Source organism: Lepidochelys kempii, chromosome 1, assembly GCF_965140285.1.
Source record: "Lepidochelys kempii isolate rLepKem1 chromosome 1, rLepKem1.hap1, whole genome shotgun sequence".
NCBI lineage: Eukaryota > Metazoa > Chordata > Testudines > Cheloniidae > Lepidochelys > Lepidochelys kempii.
The window spans coordinates 336,177,773-336,194,411 of NC_136380.1; the positions used below are offsets into that span (position 1 = coordinate 336,177,773).

The following is a 16,639-nucleotide window of genomic DNA, read 5'->3' on the forward strand; positions in this document are numbered from 1 at the left end:
GAATGGCTAACTAAAACAGGGAAATATCCAAAGATGGGGGTGAATGATGCATTTCTGATATGAATTTTCAGATGAATAATTATGATAAAATTGGTGAAACTTTCAGGCAATGAGAAGTTTGCGACTAGTAGCTGTCATTCAAACCCTTGCAAATAATGAGCAATATGATCTCCCGAATGGCAATGGAGTGAAGTTGGCTCCTTCATTCATGAAAATATTTGCAAATCTCTTTATTAATTAATTATTATTATTATTGATTAATGGTGCCAAGCACAGCATCTTTGCTGAGACATAGCGGTAGAATACAAACAGGATCACATGGAATACTGGCAGCCCTTGTCACTCATTCTGAGCAGAGAAAAACGCCTTTAATAATTAACGAGGAAGAAGGTTGTGGAACCATGAAAGCCAGCCTGGAGTTGATTACAGAACTGTCAGTCATCCACGGGGCAATGTAATGAAACAGAGCAACTCACCAACCAGCAGATGTATGTAAGTCCTTTCCTATCATGACTGCACATTATCTTACAGGATATAAAGATGACTATTGGATCATTGAAAGGAAAATGGATGAAATATGTCTGTTTTGGATATCTCACGAATACAGCCCACACATACCCTGTCCTATTTTTTACCCAGCCTGTAGAAAACAAATTATGCCAATGTATTTAAATGAGAATTTCTGTCCATGAGATACAGTCCTACACAGCTCCAACTTTGCTCACATATTGTAGTACCCAGATATGTCTCTCTAGTCCTGGTCTAGTGATTCTGAGGGTTTATATTATGTGTTCATCTGAAACAGCATACATAATTAGTATGATGAACTTAAAACTATGTTAGCTTTGAGCATATGTGGCTTGGGAAATCCGTGTACAAAAACTGCCAAATATTCCTCTTCTTCTTTTCTGAAATGTATTATTTTTTCTCCTCTATGGGTCCAGTCTCCACATTAATTTTGAAATGTGGTTACGTTGGCCATATGCAATGCAGCAGGCAGAGAGAGTTGCAAGAAACAGGGTTTACTAAACATGCTGAGAGACCAGGGTTACACCGTGAGGCTTCTGCTGTTTGTCTCTCAACAGTTGCCCCTCCGGTTTGCATTTCTGAGCCCCTGCGCCCTCACCAAATTAGATCCAGAGTCCATTAATCATACCACAGATTCTAAACAGCAGAGAGGAAAGCGTTCTTTGGGGTATTTTTACTTTTTGGTTACATTTTTTTTCATTGAATGACATTTTTTAAGTAATAAAATTTACTACAGGTCCAGTCTGCATTCCATAGTCACTTTGGTGACTTTCTAGCCCCACTGACATCAACAGGAGTTTTGCCATTGACTTTAATGGGCCATAGATTTCACCCATTAACTAGAACTGTATTCTAGAAGTAGAAGCTTTACAGCACTCGAACGCTTGTCTCTCTCACCAACAGAAGCTGGTCCAATCAAAGCTATTACCTGACCCATCTTGTCTCTCTAATGTTCTGGGACTGACATGGGTACAACATACAGAAAGCTACTGCATACAGAAAGCTACACTGAACTTTCATGTGAAAATGAAAAATTGCTCTGAATTTGTAGACCTTCAGCATTTCCCTATTAGTGACAAAGATTGTGGAGGGGATTTTCAAAAGCACCTAACGGTGCATCTACATAGTGAATAGTAGCGAGTCTCAGAACCCAAGTCCATAGACATGGGCTCATACTTGCAGTTGCCCCCCTCCAGGATTGTACTGGAGTCTCCAGGAAGTAAATATTAATTTTTAATGAAAGATTATATCACGTGATGAAACCTCCAGGAATACGTCCAACCAAAATTGGCAACCCTACTCATGCTATGGTGCTAAAATCAACGGTGTAGATGTTCAGGCTTGAGCTCTGAAGCCAAGGGCAGGTGTGTGTGCGGGGGGCAGGGCTTTGGCTTCAGAGCCCAAGCTGCAGACTTAGCAGCTGCACAGCTATTTTAACATGAGCCCGAGTATGGAGACCTGTGCTCTGAGACTTGCTGCCGTAGACGGCTGCTTGCTGTGTAAACACACCCTAAAAGACTTAGGTCATATGCCCCCGCCCCCCTTGATTTTCCATGGGAGCTGGTGACTGTGGTATTAGTTGTGAATATTTGGCATACAGCAAGGAGGTAAGTATATCTGTAAACAGGAAATAAAGTCAGTCTTGCATTCACTGCAACCATGATGTGCTGGATCTCTGTAACCTCTATGTCACCCATGTGCCTAATAGGGGGATATCTCTTTAAGAGACCCATGCGGGGGAGAGGGTTAGGCGTGACTTGTGTCTTGGTCATTGTGGTTAGGCGGATTTAGCACTCCACATCCAGAAGCTTCTGGATTTTGGGTATGGTAGTTTTGGGTGTGCGCCAGTAGGTTCCCTGTTGGTGGGGTCAGACTCCATAAGGGCAAGCAGTCAGGGCAGCTGCTTTACTAAAGGCCATGTGCCCTGTGTAAGCTGGGAGAAGCTGAGCCCCAGAGCAGAAAGCAGGCTGCTTTCCCTAATTCTGAAGTATTTTTGCAGCAGGGTTGGTTTTTTTTTTTTTTAATCTATATACTTAACTGAGTGGTTGGTTAATCAGTTAGCTGGCTGGCTACCAGTGATTTCAGCAGAGGAAGAGTCTGCATGGATTCTAACGGAAGATTCCTGTAAGCAAGTTGTCATAAATATAAAGGGAAGGGTAAACCCCTTTGAAATCCCTCCTGGCCAGGGGAAAGCTCCTCTCACCTGTAAAGGGTTAAGAAGCTAAAGGTAACCTCGCTGGCACCTGACCAAAATGACCAATGAGGAGACAAGATACTTTCAAAAGCTGGGAGGAGGGAGAGAAACAAAGGGTCTGTGTCTGTCTATATGCTGGTTTCTGCCGGGGATAGACCAGGAATGGAGTCTTAGAACTTTTAGTAAGTAATCTAGCTAGGTATGTGTTAGATTATGATTTCTTTAAATGGCTGAGAAAAGAATTGTGCTGAATAGAATAACTATTTCTGTCTGTGTATCTTTTTTGTAACTTAAGGTTTTGCCTAAAGGGGTTCTCTATGTTTTTTTAATCTAATTACCCTGTAAGATATCTACCATCCTGATTTTACAGGGGGGATTTCTTTATTTCTATTTACTTCTATTTTTATTAAAAGTCTTCTTGTAAGAAAACTGAATGCTTTTTCATTGTTCTCAGATCCAAGGGTTTGGGTCTGTGGTCACCTATGCAAATTGGTGAGGCTTTTTATCCAACATTTCCCAGGAAAGGGGGGGCGCAAGTGTTGGGAGGATTGTTCATTGTTCTTAAGATCCAAGGGTCTGGGTCTGTAGTCACCTAGGCAAATTGGTGAGGCTTTTTACCAAACCTTGTCCAGGAAGTGGGGTGCAAGGTTTTGGGAAGCATTTTGGGGGGAAGGACGCATCCAAACAGCTCTTCCCCAGTAACCAGTATTAGTTCGGTGGTGGTAGCGGCCAATCCAAGGACAACGGGTGGAATATGAGGAAGTTTTGACCTAAGCTGGTAAAGATAAGCTTAGGAGGTTTTTCATGCAGGTCCCCACATCTGTACCCTAGAGTTCAGAGTGGGGGAGGAACCTTGACACAAGTGGAGAGAAGATATTGCTTTTGACTCAGCAGACTATATAGATTTGGAGATGAAAGACTCTGAGACTTGGGTGAATTCAGCCTAAGCTTTTGGGAACTCTGAGTTTCTTCTCACTGTGTTTTGGTGGGGACTGACCTGTTCAGAACTAATTTGTTTTCTTTATTTATGTATAACTGTATGTGAAGATAATGTATGTGGGTTATTATAAGAACATACAAATGGCCAGACTGGGTCAGACCAAAGGTCCAATTACCCCAGAATCCTGTCTTCTGACATTGGCCAATGCCAGGTGCCTCAGAGGGAATGAGCAGAACAGGTAATCATCAAGTGATCCATTCCCGGTTGCTCATTCCCAGCTTCTGGCAAACAGAGGCTAGGGACATCATCCCTGCCCATCCTGCCTAATTGTCACTGATGGACCTGTCCTCCATGAACTTATCTAGTTCTTTTTTGAATCCTATTATAGTCTTGACCTTTACAAGATCCTCTGGCAAAGAGTTCCACAGGTTGACTGTGCGTTGTGTGAAGAAATACGTCCTTTTATTTGTTTGAAACCTGCTGCCTATTAATTTCATTTGGTGACCCCTAGGTCTTGTAAAAACAATGAGGTGTCTTTGTGGCACCTTAGACTAAAAAATTTATTTGGGCATAAGCTTTTGTGGGCTAGAACCCACTTCATCAGATGCATGGAGCGGAAAATACAGAAGCAGGTATAAATACATGAAAAAATGTGAGTTGTCTTACCAAGTGTAAGATCAGTCTAATGAGACAATTCAATTGACAGCAGCATACCAAGGGAGGAAAAATAACTTTTGAAGTGGTAATGAGAGTGGCCCATTTCAGACAGTTGACAAGAAGGTGTGAGTAACAGTAGAGGGAAATTAGTGGAGGAAATGTGTGGAGGAAAAATCTAGCAGGCCTAAACTTATAGGCCTAAAACTTTGGTCAAGCTAACTGACCAAACTAGGGAAAGTGTGGAGGAAAAATCTAGCGGGCCTAAACTTATAGTCCTAAAACTTTGGTCAAGCTTACTGTGTATACAGAGCATAAGAAGAGGGTGAGAGAAATTCCATTGTAAGGCAGTTACAAGAGCATGGCTTAAGAAATGTAACCATAGCAGCTAGAAATTAGGAAAGACCGTTAACTGCAAAAGAACAAACCTGTCAATAACAGGAAAAGCTTGTTTTGCTGTATTCCGAATAAGGCAGAGCAACTGTTAAAAGCTTACATTATATGCCAAATAAGGGAAAACGCAGTTGGTGCAAGTGTGCTTGACCAATTGGGGTTTGGGGACAGAACAAATTTGCAATAGTCAAGCTTATGAAATATATAGCCACAACAGTTGTGTTAGAAAGGTCGCTGACCGCAAAAGAACGGATAGTGAATAACAAGAGGGGCCTAGTGGAGGAGATGCTTGTTTTGCTTTTGACCACTGTTAATTTTGCAATGTATTCCAAATAAGGTAATTAATACTGAAATATGTGTAATTTGTCTGTGGTTTTAAGCTTTAAAAAGCTGTGTGTGCTTTGTATCAGGGGGCAGCTACTTCGAGCTGTTACCCCTCTGCGCTTGTAATCAATAAAGGGGCCTCAGGCCTGTTCTGATCCAAACACAACGCATGGTTAATTTTCCACCACAATTAGTATTAGGGAAATTAGGCTTAGGTTTTGTAATGACCCAACCACTCCCAGTCTTTATTCAGGCCTAATCTGATGGTGTCCAATTTGCAAATTAATTCCAGTTCTGCAGTTTCACGTTGGAGTCTGTTTCTGAAGTTTTTTTTGTTGAAGAATTGCCACTTTTAGGTCTGTTACTATGTGACCAGGGAGATTTAAGTGTTCTCCTACTGGTTCTTGTGTTATGAGAAGGAGTAAATAACACTTCCTTATTTACTTTCTCCACACCAATCATGATTTTATAGACCTCAATCATATCCCCTCTTAGTCGTCTCTTTTTCAAGCTGAAAAGTCCCAGTCTTATTAATCTCTTCTATATGGAAGCCTTTCCATATCCCTAATTTTTGATGCACTTTTCGGAACCTCTTCCAATTCCATTATATCTTTGTTGAGATGGGGCAACCACATCTGCACGCAGTATTCAAGATGTAGGAGTACCAATGATTTATATAGAGGCAATATGATATTTTCTGTCTTATTATCAATCCCTTTCTTAATGATTCCCAGCATTCTGTTCACTTTTTTGACTGCCGCTGCACATTTAGTGGACATTTTCAGAGAACTATCCGCAATGACTCCAAGTTCTTTTTCTTGAGTGGTAACAGCTAAGTTAGACCCCATCATTTTATATATACAGTTGGGATTATGTTTTCCAATGTGCATTACTTTGCATTTATCAACATTGAATTTCATCTGCCATTTTGTTGCCCAGTCACCCAGTTTTGAGAGATCCTTTTGTAGCTCTTCGCAGTCTGCCCGGGGCCTTAACTATCTTGAGCAGTTTTGTATCATCTGTTGTAAAAATTAAATTACTATCATTTATTATGTTTCTTTATCGTGAGATTTCATAAAATCGTTACTTAATTAAATTAATTTCTTTTGGGATTTGAATGTGGGGAGGTTGAGCCTGTGCAATCCTTGCTGAAAATCCTTAGAGACTGAATTCTGCATGTCTAGTTGCTTTTATATGGGAGTTAGGGGATTTTTCTTGGGGCACTGGAGAAGGGCAATTTAGCAAACTCTAGCTCACCCAAAGGATACATCTACATGGTATCAGAGTGGAATCAAATGAAGAGCACAGAAGACCCCTGCAAAAAGGAAAAGGGGGGGAAAGGAAAACAGAGCAGAACAGCTGAAAAGCTACACAGAGTTAGTAGCAGAGCAGGGAGAGAAGCCTGAAAACAGAGAGCGCAGAGAGAACTATTATGGTGAGTTCAGAGAAAGTAATAAACTAAGGGACACTGAAACTAAGGTTAGATCCACACCAACACTAGTTGGCTTCCTTAAGGGACCACACCACCTTATTGAACCCAGAGGAAACAAAGGAAGGGATTCTATAATCTGGAAAAACCCCAGAGATGGCTGTGGTTTACGTCAGCAGTCAGACGATAAACTAATTAAAACCCTGCGCTATACAATGGGACCTACAGCAGGGGACATTATCCTTTCCAGAAGCCTCACTGCTGCTCAGATGAAACAGTTCAATAAAGTTAGTGAAGAACTGGACAAACATTTCATACCACGCTGCAATGTAATTTTTGAGTATGCACGATTTCACTTACACCAGCAAGAGAAGGATGAGTCAGTAAATGATTTCACAATAGCCCTTTACAACTTAATCCAACACTCTGGCTTTGGGGAGATAAATGAAGAAGTTTTCAGAGACAGACTTGTTGTAGGGCTGAGGGACACCCAACTACTGGAAAGACTCCAATGATCCTAACCTCACAGTAGAGATGCTCAAGAACATTGCCTTCCAAAGTTGATGCATGAAGAAGCAACAGACTCTCAATAAGTCTGAGGAGGAATACAATGTAAAAGCCATAGACATGGGGAGCCCACATTCAGGATGCCCAGAAAAAATATACACCAGACCAGTTCAAGCCAAAACAAGAGCACGAACGAATGTCCATGGTGTGGCAAACCACCTCACAGCAAACAACTTATCCAGCAAGGGACACCATACCACAGGCAGGAAATGTCTAAAAAGGGGACTATGCATGGATGTGCCAGGACCCCTCGATCCTACTTTATTAGGGTACCAGCAGGAATCATCCACTGGACTTGGTGTCATCTTGTTGCAGTACCTGATGGACCTGCAATGAACCCTGATTGCTACCTCGAGACTCAACCTGTGACCAATACCCCAGCTGCCCACACAGAACCACCAGCGTGTCCTCTATATCCTCTCCCTGCAAAGAGGTAGCTAGCAAGAGAGACTCCTGTATCCCTGGAGGATTACATCACATCTTGAGAATTCAACAAAGTTAGAGAACTACTAGCTGAATGTCTTAAGAGAGCAGAAGAAATCCCTGACAGAAGGCTGAAGGTTCAGGCAGTCTACCCTGTCCTTCATATTGATTTTTTTTGTTGTATTGATCTTTTATTCCTGTTATATGTTGTTGTTTAATGTAAACTTTGGATAAAGGTTTTATCACCCTTCCCTTTTCAGAAAGGGGGATGTGCTGTTAGTTGTGAATATTTAGAGCTGCCACAGGTGCACAAAGAGCAAGGAGTGTAAATCTTAAGTCAGTGTAAATAGGAAATAAAGTCAGCCTTGCATTCATCCCAGCCATGGTGTGCTGGGTCTCTGTTATCTCTATAGTGTTTAGAGTTTAGGCACTTCTTAAAATCCTGCTGTACAGGCCCAATACCATACTACTTATTTAGGCGGAACTGTTGAAGTCATCAAGAGTTTTGCTTGAGAAAATACTGTAAGATTATGCTGAATATTTGCATGGATGGTTAGTAGATGCTTTGATGTGAGAAGGCTTTGTAGATGAATAACGTGGCATTTCCCCTAAGGCTACTCTCTCTTGTGTCGCATGACTGGCATGGTGTGCATAGGGTCAGAGCTGCAACCACAACCACAACCATCTTTGAGCTAATCTCTTCCTGGAGCTGCCCTGTGTGCCAACCAGTTGGCATCTATCATCTGGCTATACGTCTTTTTCCTGAGTGGTTACAGTTAATTTATAAGCCAACAATGTGTTTTAAGTAGTTCAGGTTATGCATTCTAATATGCATGTGTTGGTTTGTGCCCATAAGGTAGACAGTGAATGAATTCTCTGTTGGCAGAAGTAAGCACATTTCCAATTACTTTTATAGCTTGCCCCAGCTTATGCCAGCAGTAAATTTGGCCCTAGATTTCTATTATTTGCAACCATGAATAATTGTGTTTTCAAAACTGCATATACAAATTCTGATGTCCTTAATAGGAAATTTGAACTTTTAAAAAGTTATTGCTTTAAATATAGCACTTTTACTCTTTTTAATTAGCATTATTTGTATTTTTGATTTATGTATTTTATTATTTAAAATTTATCTTCCTCTTTTGCCTAAGATCCATGTATTGTTGGGGTTTGTGGGGTTTGTTTTGTTTTTACTTGTTTACAATGGCACTTTGGAATGTTTTTGCAGTTGACTTGGCATGGGTAGTTGCGATACATATGTGATGGCCACCCTTTTGGAGGGCACACTAGGAATTGAAGAAGGAACCTGCAGAGCTAAAAGCACAATCTGGTACAGACTGAGCGAAAGAGGCAAGCCTCTGTAGCTCCTGGCTGTAACACCTTGTATCCTTTTTAGATCAGCACAGAGGGAAACCTGTAACATGCACTCACCAGGGAGTTAGACATGTTTTTTTTCAGTAAAAGGATTTGTTATATCGTAGGAGACCAAGTTCAACAAGCCAATAGAAATTAAAGTAGATTCATTCCGTTTATATAAACTATATAGCAAAGTCAAATGCAATGGAAAGGGTTTTTTTTTAATTTTCCTAAAAGTAAATTTTGCTTGTTGGAAATGTTAACATCTGGGAAGTCTAATGCTTCTGGAGTATACTCTATCTATGCTCTGGGTATGGGTAGAGACTACATATATGTAAATCCCTATGCATCATGAGTACATATCCTTTAAGTGGAGCTAAATGTTTCAAATCTAACCTAGGTCATTACAATGGGAGTTCCAATACCTACCTGCCTCACAATGGTGTTGCAAGGATGAATAATATTTGTAAAGCTCTTTGAAAGTCTCCAGTGGAAGGTGCTTTCGGAGCACAGTCCTGTTTGTGTAAGGTGTATATAGCTTTAACTTTCTGGATCCTTTGCTTATCAGAAAATACTGTCTTTAAAATAAAATATCTTTGGTAAAGTGACGCTGTACCTTTGCTAGCACTAGACCTATGTCACTAGATTTAATGGCAGTTAGGCGAATATATAGCCTATAGGGCATTTCAACACCAAATATCATTTGGGGATTTCATTCTGTGGCTTTTATGAAAGGAACTGACTTTAAAAAAAAAAAAAAAGAACTTGACAAAAAATATTACCATATTGTCAATCCTTCTGACAAGCTTTCAGGCCAGGCTTTCTAGCTTTCAGTCTTCTTGAATCCCTTTGGGAGGGGTGGTGGGTAATAAAATTCTTTGTGAAAAGTGGCATTATCCTTCCTAGCAGGTGCTATTACTGCTGTAGCATATTTTGTATAAACATCTTGTCAGGTGACCTACATCCTTCCAGAGCCTCTGGTGAAAATTAACATTAATGTTTACAACGTGACCCATTTCTCTCTGGCTTTTTCGTGCAACAAGAAGCTTGTGAACATCACCAGCTGACTATCCCATAACCAGCTGTCTCATTCTCTCAAGCACTTATGCAGTGCTCTAGCGCTAATGAAGGATGGGATGGAGTAATCATATTGTGGAGAAATTTAAAGACTGTTAAGAAGCTGAATAATTTCAGAATGCATAGAAACAGAGTGTTAAGAGAATCATGACAAAGCCTTATTCAGAGTCAATTCCAAATTTGCACATACTGAAAAAATATTATTGTGGAACTATGAATGGATTCTGGACCAGCTTTTCAGTTGGTGTAAAACAGGGTAGCTCCACTGAAGCTAATGCGTTATGTAGGTCAGTGGAGCTAAGCCACTTTTACACTGGCTGAGGATCTGGCCCTCAAGGTGCTATGTGCACAATTCACCCATGTGGAGAAGACCAGCTCTATGTACCACATAACTTCCACTCAAGCTAGATTTTAGACAGCAGTTCCAGCCTCTAGACCAGCCTCTGAACAGCAGTGAAATTCACACTAAGTACCTGATTCTGTGAGGTGCTCAATTCCCAGGTGCTCAGTACCTCACAAAATTGTACCCCCAAATGGACAATATATAGAGGAAGAAAGGTCATCATTCAGGATGCATCAAAGAACTGTTTGAGTAGTGAGCTTGGAACACCTGTTATTAGTTTAATCATTTGCAGGTTTCCGTGTATTTCATTGTCTAGTTATTTTGTCAGCATTTCCTATAATAGGGAGAGCTAAGGCTTTTAGGCTTCCTCGGTGTGTTTTGACGCAAGACTGGAAGGAGAAGAGAGTGGAAGAACCACTGTAATAAACAGAAGGACCATGTGATTAATTGCATTTGTCTTCCATCATCTTTGATGATCCCAAGTACATGCTGACCACTAACTTTCCAACCCTCTGAACAGCTTTGTATCAGGCCCTTGAACATAGAGCCAGTGCAGGCTGAAATGCAGGAAGAAATATGTCGGGGAGAGGAAGAAGGGGTGTAGCCTGTCATCTGAATTTAAAAAAACCAAAAGTAACAGTTGCATTGTTTAATGTGAAAAGGCATCGCAGTTTCATTAATACACCTTGAAATAGCTTCAACAGGAGAGACTGAGACAGACCCTTGAAGCTGTTTCAGAAAATTAAATATTCATTGAGCCAGGGGGAATGACTTCATATCCCAGTGATTAGGGCACTCATTTCAGAGATGGGAGACCCAATATCCAGTCACCCTGCTCTACCAGCTATTTAATTATTTCATAGAAAGTGGAACAGTTTCATGAAGAGAGACTCCCACCCCAGAATACCATAGGCATAGTTTCTTCTATATTTGTGGGGGGAGGGGAAGGCTCAGCTGGGGATCCAGGTCTAGGGGATGGGGCTTGTTGCGGGGTTATGGATGCATGGAGTGAGGCTTGGCGGGGTGGAGATCCAGGTGTCGGGGGACTTAGCAGCGGGTCTGGGTGCTGGAGGGTGAGGCTCACCGGGGGGGGGGGTGGAGGGTCTGGGTGCCAGGAGGAGGGGTTTGGCAAGGGGTCCAGATAGGGGAGGGCTCTAGATGCAGGGGGTGGGGCTCAGCAGGGTGAAGATTCAGGTGTGAGCGGCTCATGAGGGTGTTCTGGATGTGTGGGAGGGTCTGGAGGCACATGGGTTGGGCTGATAGAGAGGTAGCTCCCTATACAGTGACCCCTCCCACCCTGAGGCTGAGGAGTGACGGGGGCAGGAAGCAGGAGTGGGAAGCAGAGATTCCTGCAGACAGGTAGGTTCCTGGCGGTTGGTCTGACCCAGTCCTGGGCTCTGGCCCCAGCTGCTCCAGGGGAAGAGGAAGTCCCTTTTCCCTTCCCCTGACCTCCAGACTAGCAGCTCAGCCAGGCGCAGAATTCCAGTTCCCCCAGGAGTAATTCACTCGGTCACTCACTTGGGCTGTACACTGCACAGAGCTTGGGAAGCAGCTCAGCTGCCTGGCTCTCCTGGGTCGCTGCTCGTCTCCCCTCCTATTACATAGCCCACGCATGGGAAACTGACCTGCAAGCAGAGAACACCTGGCTGGTGTCACCTCTCTCCCCACAGCCAGAGTGTTCCTCCATGTCCCCTTAGGAGAGCTGAGGGGAGGAGGGAAAAGCAGTAACTCCAGGTGCTTTGTGCCTGCCAGTCAGTTTCCCCATGGGGGCTGTGTGGTGAGTCAACAGGAACAGCTCTCCTGCCTTTCCCTTATGCAGACCACAAGGGGAAAACTACCCAGCAGGCACAGAGCTCCTGGTATTGCCGCTTGCCCTGCCCCTGAATGTTCCTCCGCAGGGAGGAAGCAGGGCTAAGGGAGAAATCTGGGCCTTCCCACACATCACCATGGTGACATATCCAGTTGAGGAGGGAGCAATGCCCTCCCAGTCTCCGTCCATGCAAAATACCCAATCGCCCACTGGTTAGACCTCTCACTTGGAAGGTGGGAAACCTAGTTTCAAGTTCCCACTCCACATCACTCACAGTTGGGTTTCAAACCCAGGTCTCCAACATCCCAAGGGCGTGTGCAAAGCACCGGGCTAGTAAGTATAAGACCACCTCTATTTCAATTTTTCATAAGAAAAAGCTGATCTGGCTTAGGCACCTAACTCCAGGAGAGGGTTCATGGCTATGAATCACAAGCAGAGATAGGTTCTTCCCTCAGCCCAACACTCAGCACCTAAGTCCCTTTGAGTAGAGGGGATTAGGCCACACCTTTCCTCTCAGCATTGCCTGGTGGCTAGTTTGATGACTCCTTCACACCCGATTGTGCCCCTTCCTTGTATAGGGTGTCTGGTTGCCTAACTTGAAGCTGTGGATTCTTTTACTTTATTTTTAATTAAAATTCTTCTTTTAAGAACCTGAGTGCTTTGCATTAGCCTTAAGATCCAAGGGTTTGGGTCTGTGTTCACCTATGCAAATTGGTGAGGATTTTTATCAAGCCTTCCCCAGGAAAGGGGGTGTAGGGTTTGGGAGGATTTTGGGGGGGAAAGACGTTTCCAAGCAGGCTCTTTCCCTGTTATATATTTGTTAAATGCTTGGTGGTGGCAGCAATAAAGTCCAGGGGCAAAAGATAAAATAGTTTGTACCTTGGGGAAGTTTTAACCTAAGCTGGTAAAAATAAGCTTAGGGGGGTTTTCATGCAAGTCCCCACATCTGTACCCTAGATTTCAGAGTGGGGAAGGAACCTTGCAATGCTGAGCAGAGCAACACTTCAATACCTTTAAAAATCTGGGCCTTAGCTCTTTGGGGTAGGGCTTCTCTTTTATTGTCTGGATGTGCTGTGCCTAGCACAATCAGGCCTTGATTCTTGATTGGGGCCTGTAAGCATCACTCCAGTAAAAATCACAATACCAAGGGGGAGGGGCCGCACTGTGTGCTGGGATTTGTTGTTGGGGGGTGGAGATTTTCTCCTTATTTATTTCTGAATTAAGAACTTTGATGCACTTGCTGAAGCTCTTTGACCTTTTCGTGCCTGTCAAAGTTGTCCTGAGCTTTTGGAACGGTGCTAGTTTCTGGTGTTTTCTTTAAATGATCTAAATAAATAAAGCAAAAGCACCATAGGGATATGATACTTATTGCTGCATCTCCACGTTGTTGTTTTTTAATCATACTGTCACCACAGTGGCTGCTCTTCTATTTTGCAGACAGATGTTGCAGCAGTTGTTTGGATTCTCTTTGAGACCCCTCTGTGTCAAGTGACTAGGAGTCTTTGCACGCCCAACCTTCCTGCCCCTTCTACTGCTCTCCTCACTTTTCTCTTGGTCATACTAATACGTAGTTCTGCCATGAGTGCAGGGGACTGGACTGGATGACCTCTCAAGGTCCCTTCCAGTCCTACAATTCTGCGCACACCAGGAGCAACAAAAATAAAACTCGTGTCAGTAAGTTGCTATATAGGAACAAAGAACATGCTGAATTAGCCTTGCAGAGATTGTGCTGCTCTTGTTTGGGATTATCATTTCAGCCTCAGTGGGCTAAGGAAGGGTCAAGCTAGCAGCGTGATTGTCACTGACCCCTTGCAATAACAAATTACAAGAACCGTGTTTTGCTTTATTTATCAGCTCACCAGGATTCTGTACAACACAGAGAGTATTAGTTTACTCCAAAGCATCCATCCTTTCAGTCAGTTTCAGAGACTGGCTAAAATAATATTCCAAAAGATGTCTTTGCAAGATTATTCTCCTAGCAGCAGCTCCTCACAGAACCTTTTCTTGAGGATGACTGGTTTAATGGTTCAGCTGACTTTTGGAGCGATATTCAGCCTTGTGCTCAGGTACCTCCAAATTTGGGAGCCTACTCACTGATAGTTATCTGATAATCACCAAATATACCACTTGTTTCCCAAATTCACACTGAAGAGCAAGCTTCAAGCATCCTCAGAGGAACTGCTTGCCACCAAACTGCCAGGAAATTCAAACTCCAAACAGTTCAGCAGAAGAACTCCAGATCTACGTTTCCGAACCATGAATCTGTGAGAGCGTGTGCCTGCATTTCTGCTGACAACATCAGAAAGGAAAGGCTGACCACCTTGGCTGTATTTTTAATGAAACCTTCAATACACCTGTGAAAAATGATGCAACTGACAAGCCTCTTAGTCCAAAAAAAAAAAAAAAAAAAGTGCACACAGGTTGAGTTCAAGGTAAAAAATTAACCACACTGAGCTTGACACCATTCAAATGTGTCCCTCTCACAAAATGATTTGTTCAATCTAAAAAGAAATGTTTTGTATTATTTAGCAGGGATATTTTAAAACTTTTTTTTTAATTTGAAGTAAAATTTCACATAAAAAAACTTTAATGTTTGATTATTTTTTCTGACCAAAGCAATTTGGGTGAATTTCACACAAATTCTCTTTGTTTTGGTCAATCTGAATCAAATTTCTCAACCAAGGTTTTGGCTAACAAATGGCACCCAGCTCTAACAATAGGACACAAATATAACTATGTTTACACTAGGATTGGAGCCACTGCTCTAACCACATCAGTGTGAACCCATAGGCGTTGTCTACACTGCCACTATACAGCGCTGCAACTTTCTCGCTCAGCAGGGTAAAAAAACACCCCCCTGAGCAGAGCAACTTTCAGCGCTGTAAAGTAGCAGTGTAGACAGTGCATCAGTGCCGGTAGCTACTCCCCTCATGGCTGTGTTTTTTTTATGGCTCTGGGAGAGCTCTCCCCCAGCGCCGGTGCCGCGACTATACAGCCACGTTAAAGCACTTTGCTAGTGAAGATATGCCCTTAGTGTAGACACAGATGACCTTGCCTGCGAATAGTGGGGGGAGGGCAGAGTGAGGGCCTCCATCTTCAGCAGTGTTACTGAGCATGTTCAGTCTATGTGAGCATTCTCAGTACAAGCCAAGCAGCAAATCTGGGGGCCACGTGACCCTACATGTCCCCCAACGCATCGCCTCAGCACCATTTACATTAGAGGGGTGACAGAATTTGCAATGGCATTTTTCTGCTTAAATACATGCCTGTTCCACCTCTATAGCAGAGCTGGTCCTGGGTAAAGGGATTAATCAGGGCAGGTTGAAAATTTTCCATCAAAACTTAAATAAATAAATAAATAATAGGATTTTCAACTACATGTTTTTTCTGCTTTTTGCATCTGCTTTCCTCCAAAAAAAATTGAATATTTTCAGTCAAAAACATACTAATTTTTCTGCTGTTTGCATCCAAACATTTCTCAGTGCTTGAGAGTGTCGGGGGGTTAACAGAATTTTTCATTTTTATCTACATTTTTCCTGGGAAGAAGGAAAAAAAATTCAAACCAACTCTTCTACAACTAACAATGATGCTTAGTACTTTCCAAAAAAGTTGTTCGTGGACCAAAAAAAAAAAAAAAGTACAAAGTTAAGGTTGATAACACATTAATTCAAACATTGTGACACAGTGAATATTTTCAGTGGCCCTGCCGAAAAGTCCAAAAGGCATCAGTAACAATGCATTTCTGCAGCAAGGGGAGCAGCCGCGACAGGTAGCCCACTCTCCCTGCAAATCACACAGCAACAGTGAACAGTATCTGCACCCCTACCCATGCAGTAGCAGCCATGGAGTATACCCATCTCCTCAGCCCCACATCTTCTGTGAGCACTGCTTTGGTGAGGTGCTGATTTCGAGGATGCAGCCACCTTTGCTTTGGTCTGACTGTTTTTGACTTGGAACTTTATACAGGTAATCATTGCTGTGGGCATTAAGAAGTGTTGCTTTCTGGGATGGCAAGTACCCCATGCCAAGCACAGAGGAGCTTGGAGCCTTGCCAGGGTACATTAGCAGATCTCTAACACAACTGAACACTCTTTTTTTTTTTTTTTGGCTCTATCCAAGGTAAAAACAACAGAACTTGATATTTTCCTTCCTCAATTTCATTTAGAAAGCTGTACCCTTCACCCAAGTCAATGCCCCATGACTATACCCTGGCAAGTTTCTCTACACATTTTTTAAATTGTTCTTTATTATTGCTTTAATATTTAATTCTGAGGACAGTTCAGCAGGTAATAACATGTTTTTATGTCCAGACAAGAAACTACACAGGTTGAGAAAAAATATATATCAGGCCGTCCTATAGGTTCTTTCCTGCAAAATAATATTGTTCCCCTTCCATCCTTGATCTGTCTTGTCTATTTAGACTGAAAGCACTTTGGGATTGATTTTTACCATATGTTTATAAAGTGCCTAGCATAGAGGAGTCCTGAACTCAGTTGGAAAGTCTTGCTGCAATACAAATAAATAAATGTATTAGAAATTGGGCTAGATTGTGCCAAACCCTTGCACGGGGGCAGGAAGGGGTTACAAAGAGCCTTCTCCCT

At 42.5% G+C, this 16,639-nt stretch overlaps 1 long non-coding RNA gene across 2 annotated transcripts in view; it reads left to right on the top strand.

Annotated features, from left to right (window-relative positions):
* Positions 1-2,419: 2,419 nt before the first annotated feature.
* LOC144930126 (uncharacterized) overlaps positions 2,420-16,639 on the top strand; it is a 40,048-nt gene continuing 25,828 nt past the window's right edge. The window contains exon 1 of one of the 2 annotated variants that reach the window (XR_013635217.1): positions 2,420-2,652. This is a non-coding gene — a long non-coding RNA (uncharacterized LOC144930126). Of the gene's footprint in view, positions 2,653-2,796; positions 2,905-16,639 lie in introns of those variants that run through there. The other variant, XR_013635218.1, reaches the window with a different exon arrangement.